The sequence below is a fragment of the Chiloscyllium plagiosum genome, chromosome 14, assembly GCF_004010195.1.
Source record: "Chiloscyllium plagiosum isolate BGI_BamShark_2017 chromosome 14, ASM401019v2, whole genome shotgun sequence".
In the NCBI taxonomy this organism is placed as follows: domain Eukaryota; kingdom Metazoa; phylum Chordata; class Chondrichthyes; order Orectolobiformes; family Hemiscylliidae; genus Chiloscyllium; species Chiloscyllium plagiosum.
In genome coordinates, this window is record NC_057723.1 from 28,423,058 (window position 1) to 28,429,825 (window position 6,768).

Genomic DNA, 6,768 nt, shown 5'->3' on the forward strand with positions numbered 1-6,768 from the left:
TCCAACAGGTTTATTTGAAAATACAAGCTTTCAAGTAAACCTGCTGGACTACAATCTGGTGTTGTGTGATTTTTAAATTTGTCCACCCCAGTGGCATCTCCATGGTTTTAACCTGTATTGTGTATTGTGTAAGTGCCTGATGAATGCAATTGTTCCTCACGTTGCTCACAACTGGAGTCCACCTGCTCAAATAGAAAAAAAAAGACAACCCACTCTGCCCACTCCAGAACTCTTAACGATCCACCATTATTTAAATCGTTTGACATTATCCAGGACAATGCAGCCTACTTGATTGGCACCACATCCACAAACTTTCATCCCTCCATCACTGATGTTCAGTAGCAGCAGTATGTATCATCTAAGCATTCACTGCAGAAATTCACTGAAGGTCCTTAGAGCAGCACCTTCCAAACCCACAATCGCCACAATCTGGAAGGACAAAGGCAGCAAATAGGTGGGAACATGCATATGCAAGTTCCCCTCCAAGCCACACCCCATCCTGTGATGAAAATATACTCTTACACTGTCACTAGATCAAAATCCTAGACTTCCTTCCCTAATGGGTTTGTGGGTCGACCTACAGCATATAGACTGCAGTGGTTCAAGCCAGCTACCTGATGAAGGAGCAGCGCTCCGAAAGCTAGGCTTTCAAATAAACCTATTGGACTATAACTTGGAATTGTGTGATTTTTAATGTGGTTCAAGAAGGCAAATTACCACCAACTTCCCAAGGGCAACTAGGACTGGGCAATAAACACTGGCCCAACCAGTGACACACATGTCGCCTGTCCCATGTATCAAGAGCGAAATTTGAAAAAGGTTACAGATGATTCAATCAAGCTGTTAGCAAATAGCTATTAAGCCCTTTTATTACCTTAATCAACACAATGTAAAGAACATTCTGGGGTCCTGGTCTGAGCCATAGACAAGGTCCATTTAGAAATTGTTACCTAGCAAGAAAAATAATTTTCAAAGTAAATAAATCGGTCCATAGCATGAATAGTAATAATTCATTATTTATTCAATTTCCATCTGTAAAGAAAAACAGAGGTTTATCAATTCGCACTTGGATTTGACTCATTAAAGTGTTTTTGCAGATGGTTTTTGATGAGTATGAATGAATGTCTAATAGTGCACAGCAGGTATTGTCTTTCACTACACAAATGCTCTTGAGAGAAGGCACTGAAATTTGATTAGAACATCAGTATTTAAATTTTCTAAAAATATAATTCAGTAGGTAAATACACAAAACTGAAAATTCTGGACTAGATGCTAAATTGTGCCTAATCACCTCACTAGCTGGGACAGGTAGACATCAACAAACAGAGAATTTGTTCCTTGATAACGTTAGAAGTTGCAAAAAACCAAGTATTTTCTTGCTCTGCACAAAATTGAACAGAAGATGTGCTGCCGTGACTTTTACTTGCTTAAAGCTAGCATAAATATTTGTGAATTTGTGCAGAATGTGACAAATAAATAATAATTCTAAGTCGATAGGGGACACCACATTTAAAGGTGTTGTAAATGAGGTTTGAGATAAAAAGATTGAGATCTTTTGATGGTGATTGATTTTTTTCACTCCAGTCACAGGATGTGGGTCTTGCTGTCTATACCAGTACTGTACTTATTGTCCAACATGAATTGTCCTCGAGAAGATGGTAATGAGTTGCCTGCTGCTGTTGGTAGCCTGTGCAGCATTATTCATTAATAAGTTAAGAAGTGCCAGGCAAATATGGGTCTAAAGTGCTTAAGGGCCACAAGAAATTGACATCATCTAGATAGAAGCACAACATGAATGAAATATTTCCCCACTGAGTTCCGAGAAGGAATATTAAGGATGAAAGAGATTGTGGATTGTGAGAAAGGCAGATAAAAATGTAATCAAGAGAAAGGAAGCCAGTTTCTGCACTTGTACAATGTTTTTAAAAGAGGGAATCAAGTAAATAATGTATCTTTGAGGAAGCAGATGTGAAGGCAGGATTGGGACATTGAGAGGAAACTGGAATAAGGATTAGGGAAATTCTAGTTTCAAGATGTGTAACTGTGAAAGGAGGGCTAAGGAGAAATAGAATGGAGAATTTGAATGTGCATCTAAAAGAAAAGAAATAGGCAGAATATTATGTTTTGAGGATAAGTACGGAGACATATTAAAAGCAGGAGGTATTTTGCATTGGTGATAAGTCAGATTTTCTCACATAGTTTTATTCTTCTCAGCTCATTGTAGTTTCATCTAAATTTTAAAGGCAGGAATTTTCATCCTATGCTTGGACATTCCTAGTTTCAACTTCCAGACACCATTTATAAAGTCATTCTGATCCATGTTCTGCAACCCAGCAGCATCACTGAATATCAGCTATATAGCCCCAATCACCCTGGAGATGGCTGAGACCAGTCAGAAAGCAGTGCCATAGTTCAGTGACACAACCATCAAGGCTCTCCTGAAGTCAGTCCAGGAGAGATTGGCAAGTTATTTTCTCTAAAGCTGACAGTAAGAGGTCATCCAGTTGATAAAAGCAACTTGGACTAAAATGGCTGCAGGAGCCACTGTGGATAACTCAAGAGAGCTTGAATCCAGTGCCGCTTAAAGATAAATGAGCTGTTGTTCTCCTTCAGTATATGTTCCACTATCTACTCAATGGTTCTCAACCTTATGAATGTGAGTTAGCACTGGAAGGTTGCCACTGCAGAGAACTGATACACAGAAAGTTGGCTACCAGACATCTCCAGCAGATGTCTCATATGTAATCCATGTTTGTCACTTCAGTTCAGCTATCAGTGTAGCACTGTTGGCACCACAGTGGCACTGTCCTTAACGTATCTGTCAAGGCTCACACTTCAAATGTAAAAGGAGCTGCAACACTTAGCAATTCACACACTGACAGCTCACTGACATTTTCTTTTATCCATGGATTATGGGATTCGTTGGCTGGACCAGTATTTATTGCCCATCCTCAAGGAGGTGCTGATGAGCTGCCTTTTTCAACTACTACAGATCATTGCATCAGAGTTAGGGGAGCACGTACATCTGATAGTGTCTCTCCAAATTCTGCTCAGGGCAAGGATATCGTGACAAAATATGATTTTAAACTGAACACCTCTCAGGTATTTCAGGCACAGATATCACATCATGCTTTATCTATTTATATCAACTCCAGCTCTTTAACAACACTATGCTACCTTTCAATCAAAACCCCAATGACTCCTCATTTCCATATGTCACATTGGTGGGAAGGTAGTGTCACGTAGGGAGGTGGGGATGTAGGGGAATTGTCACTGAATGAATTATCCAGACACCTAGGCTTGTGCCTTGGGGAAATGGAACTGAGTTTTATCATGGCAGATGGGAAATAAATCTGAAAAAGCTGGTCTAATGGTGATCACAAAACCATAGATAATTTTTATAAAGTCTCATCTGATTCACTAACACTCTTTAAAGAAGGTAAATCTGCCATCCCCTCCTGGAGTGGCTTATAAGTGACAATGTGCAAACCACATCAGGTATCCAACTGTGGTAAATTCTCATAAAAGAAATGAAACAGACTGAGTACCCTTTGAACTGACCGGGCACTGGAAATGACAACAACACACTTTAAGTGTCATCAACAACACACTGTCCTGTCAACCCTCCTTGTAGAGGGTTAGTCTGTGAAACACCTCTCCAAATATTGGACTTGTGCAAACCTTACAGGGCCCCGTAAGGTCAAAGATGGTCAAGGGAGACCCCTGGGAAATTTAGCAAGTTTGAAGCATCGTGCCACACTGCAGCAATCTTTCAACTTACTATGTTCACTCAAGGTGTATCAATCTGTATAGGAACCTAGGACTGTTTGAGTAGCAGGAAATTGGGCTGACTTCTGCATCCTATCTACTGACCTCAGCTGTCACCATACATACTTTCCAAAGATACTCAGATATCTCTTAAAGCACTCAAACTCAACGTCCTTTCATTCTTTCACTGGAGTATTGATTGGATCAAAAACTAGCAGAAACCAAGGCTATGAAAGGTGTCATTGAGTAGAGGTAAAGAGCACTCCCTTGTCCATAATAAAGGATATCCCATCTCTGTAAAGCCCAAACTTGAATGAGGGACAAAACATCAGTTAGCTCTTCAGTCAGATTCTCAAGGAAAAACTGATGAGTAATGGTTGACACCTTTGCTTCTGTGCCCATCAGGCATGATGTGCCTATCTGCTTTTATTTGCCTGCACTATCACTGTTCTTGAAGACTCATGCCAGTCATCTCCAATTGGTTAACATCAGGCCTTGCTGGAATGTCAGGTGTGACTTGTAGCAGAGGTCCCAACTAGTGTAAATCTGAGAGCCATTCTCATCACTGTTGGAGAAAAGGGTAGGTATTGAATGCAGATTGCTAAATTCAGTGACAAAGATGTTGACCTCCAACCAAGAACACCCATAGGTATCCTTAAATCTGCTACTGCCATGGACAGTGGTCTAACTGGAGAAAACATCACTACCTCATTTCAAAGATGTACATCAGTGAATTGGAGGAACCCAAGATCCAGCAGCCTGTTGATGAAGGGCTTATGCCCAAAACGTCAATTCTTTTGCTCCTTGGATGTTGCCTGACCTGCTGTGCTTTTCCAGTGCCACACTTTTTGACTCTAGTCTCCCCCGATAGAGGACGACTTTCTGTCAAGATGATGACAGCAGATCTTGTGACCTGGTAGGCCACAGGATTGTGACGCTTGAGGACTATCCAGTAAAGAATCCTTACCATGGGATTCCACCCCATGATTGAGAGGAAGAAGTCTTTGGAGCAAGGTGTCATCAAGTTTGTAGACTTCGCCCGTAGTCCTCAAGAGATTTAAAAAAAGAAAACTGAGGATCTGTGTTGATTACCAAGCACTCAATGTAAAATTTCATAAGGATACTTGGCCTGTCCCTGTGATTGACAAAGTGCTACAAAGGTACAAAGAATTTCCGTAATCTTCATGGTTCTTACCAATTAACTATCACTGAACATGAAATTGTAAAGACAGTATTCCAAACAGGCATCGGGGGGACTTTATTAATAGATAAGATTTGTTATGCCTTTGCCACCTTCATGCATTTTGCAACCTTAATTTCCAGTCCATCCTGATGTACCTGGAATATGTAGTCATCTTCAGTTCAACATGCAAGGTGACCCTTGCCAAACCAGACACCACCTTAGCTCACTTGTGGCAGCATGACATAATACTAAACCTGGTGTCCAAGGTGGTGTCCATGAGATGATGAGAAGACATACAGGAGAAGGTGCCTCAAACCTTAAAACTGTCTTTACAATATTGAGTCCAGAAGGCTGCAAAGTTCCCAAGGGGAAAATGAGGTGCTGTTCCAGAGGACTGTGGAAATCCCAAGTGGAAAATGAGGTGCTGGACTCAATATCGAGTTCAACAATTTTCAGAGCTTGAAGCACATTCTCCCATATCCTTACCCCAAATCCCACACATCAGGCCTTGTTATCACTTGGTCTGCTATTACATTCACTCATCATTAGCCGCTAACAGTGCCCATTAGTAGTTATTCATTCTCCGAGACTGATCGTTATCCACTCCTCTGTTCAATTGTTCTTCTTTCTCTTTGGGCTCTATTCCTACCAACTGTTTACTCCTTACCCCCACTCTATCTTCTGCATAAAGACCAACCTCTTTCTAGCTACCATCAGTTTTGAGGAAGAGTCACTTGACCCAAAACATTAACTCTGATTTCCCTCCACTGATGTTGCCAGACCTGCTGAGCATTTTCAGCAATTTCTGTTTTTGAGCTGATCAATTATAGCCATTCTTCCAGGTTTCATGTGGAATGCAATATTTAACCTCTAGCATCACAGAACTATATATAACTTCAGTGTAATTACGTTTTGGTGAATTTTGATTCCTAAGACTCTGGTCTTGAAAGCATAGGTAACAAGCAACCCATTAGTTTTACTTCAGTTTCAACACTCTGCAGAAAAAGAAAAATTGAAAGTCACTTAGCTGTTATTTTCACCAGGGCATCTAGATTAATCCATACATCTGGGTTTGTTGCCTATAAATTTTTCCCTCAGGTTTTCTTCATGAATAAACAGTGGGTGTACAAGATCTATCAAATTAGAAACATTCTCTTTGATCTGTTAAGCAATGCTCTAAAATAACTGATATGTTTGGTTTAAAATTTAATGTCATTCCCAGATCCCTTTCAATTAAACCCCAGCTATACAATGCTACTCATCAAGTATCTGTATTACTTGTTTTGCTTTCCATGCATGATGTATTACAGATTTCAATATTGAAATCTTCTGACTTGTATTCAACAGAAGTAGTGAAATCATTTAGCATTCTGTTTATGTTGCTACTTTGCAGTAGCTTAAGTGCTGATACCATCACAACTGATCTCTATCGAGTTCATCCTGAGCTATTTCTACATCTTTCATAATACACTTATGACATTTAATTTGTCTTCCACTTATCTGTATTGAATTTTGTCTGTGTTCTGAGTACTTGCTCGTATTGGCTTCAAACAATTTGCCTCAAGCTCCAGCATTTCATATGTGGATAGATGTATGGTAACAAAATGGAAATGAGGAAAACATAGCATCTACAACATTTCACACCACGTACTCCTACAGAACACAACCAGCTATTATTCCTTTATGTCCAATATTGAGGAATAAGAAGAGGGGCACAAGGGACTGAACTATATGTGGGACCTATACAGATACTCTGACAACACGGTCCTGCAGAGCTCCCATCTGGTAAAAGGAAGATTCTCCCTAAATTTCTTCAC